This window comes from Colobus angolensis, unplaced genomic scaffold (genome assembly GCF_000951035.1).
Source record: "Colobus angolensis palliatus isolate OR3802 unplaced genomic scaffold, Cang.pa_1.0 Scaffold59, whole genome shotgun sequence".
Taxonomy (NCBI): Eukaryota; Metazoa; Chordata; class Mammalia; order Primates; family Cercopithecidae; genus Colobus; species Colobus angolensis.
Window position 1 is genome coordinate 10,041,285 of NW_012119487.1, and position 2,030 is coordinate 10,043,314.

Here is a 2,030-nt window from a genome sequence, read left to right on the forward strand (position 1 = left end):
CGGCTTACTGCAACCTCTGCCTCCCGGGTTCACGCCATTCTCCTGCCTCAGCCTCCCGAGTAGCTGGGACTACAGGCGCCCGCCACCATGCCCGGCTAATTTTTTTTTATATGTTTAGTACAAAAGGGGTTTCACCGTGTTATCCAGGATGGTCTCGATCTCTTGACCTCGTGATCCACCCATCTCGGCCTCCCAAAGTGAATCCGAGAATTTTCCATTCGAACTTGGGCTTTCAGGTCACGATGAAGGTATATTCGTCAAGGTAGGAGGATAGAACATACTTAACAGGTTACTGGCGTGATTTGTAGCGTTTAAATATTTGAACATTTGGTGTGTGGGCCTCTGTGTGTTAAGCATAGGTCAGGGTGGTTTGCCTTAACATGTCCAAAATAGAAAAATAATAGTAATGCCAGGAGCTATCTTATTTTTATTTTTAGTTCTTCCTATGTGCTCGTCACACTGCAAGGTACCATAGATACAAAGATGCACAAAACACACTTGCTGCACAGGCAGAGAGACCCAAGAATACCATAATATCTACAGCAGTCATTTTTTTTGAGCCCTTACTAAGTCCTGCCATGAAGCGCTTTCTGGATAGTATCACAGTTTATCCTCCCATAACCTAAGGGGAGGTAGCATGCATATCCTCATTTTACAGAGGGAAACAGACAGGCAGTGGGCTGGGTGTGGTAGCTTATGTCTGTAATCCCAGCACTTTGGGAGGTTGAGGTGAGAGGACTGTTTGAGGCCAGGAGTTCGAGACCAACCTAGGTAACATACTGATACCTCATCTCTACTAAAAATCAAAAAAATTAGCCGGGTGCTGCTCAGGAGGCTGAGGCGGGAGGATCGCTTGAGCCTGGGATGTTGAGGCTGCAGTGAGCTATGATGGCGTCACTGCGCCCCAGCGTGGATGACAGAGCAAGACTCTGTGTCAAAAAAAAAAAAAAAGCATGACAAAGTGACCGGCTCATGATCACAAACCACTAAGGGGGAATAGGACACATCCAGAGGTGTGGGTGCAAAGCCCAGACTCACAATCTCAAGACTCTGGGACCCCAGGTGAGTCCCTTGGCTTCTCTAAGCCTCAGTTCCTTCATCTGTAAAATGGGGACAGTGAGTCCAACCTCATCTAGGAGGTGACCAGCACAGTACCTGACCCAGCAGGTACGCAACTGGTCGTTGGAAAGGGCAAGAGGAAAGGCCCTAGCATTTGGGGATCCTCCTGGAGACCCTACGGAGGGAACAGGAAATGGCCAGCTGCCCACAAGGATGCCGGGACCCCGGTGCCTGTCACCTTCTCTGTCCCTGCTCTCTGAACTCCTCCGTCCCCCTGGACCTGCTCAATGGTCTGGGGCCACAGGGAGTGGGGTGCCAGGCCACGCCTCATAGAATGGGTGCGACCGTCTCCAAATTCTCCAAACGGCCTTGCCCGCTTGGGTGATGAGGGAAACGGAGCCTGAGCCGGGACTCAGGGCCCCACTGATCTGCCTCTAGAATGCTGCAGGCCTGATGGGAGAGGGTCTGAGGCACAGGGTGGCCCCAACCTTCAGCCAGGAGCTCAGAGGGTGACAAGTCAGGGCCTCTGGCACCCAGGAAGCAGGACCCATCTGCCTGGGCTGCAGGCTGGAGAGTGGGCAGACCTGGGCAGGGGGCACGTTGGTGCCGGAGGGAGGTTCCAGTTCCGTGTGGGTGGAGATGGAGGCGACCCCCAGTCGGTGCCGGGAGTGGGGAGTTGAGCTCCCTCAGTGGGGGCGGTGGGGGCTACCTTGGGGTCGGGCTTTGGCTGAAGCTGGGGGAAGCTGTGGCGCCCGCATTATTTGCGGAGAGGAGCAGGAGGATGCTTGGGGGTTGGGGGTGCGGGTTCCCTGACACCGAATTCATTATTGGGAGATTCCTCTTCACAATCCCTCGACACCTCCCACGGGAACCCCGGGCCAGGAACGCCTGACAGCCTGGCGGGCCGGCTCCAGGGCCACTGGCGCCCAGGTCTCTCGGTGCCCGGTCCCCGCCCGCCCGCTGCCTCGGAA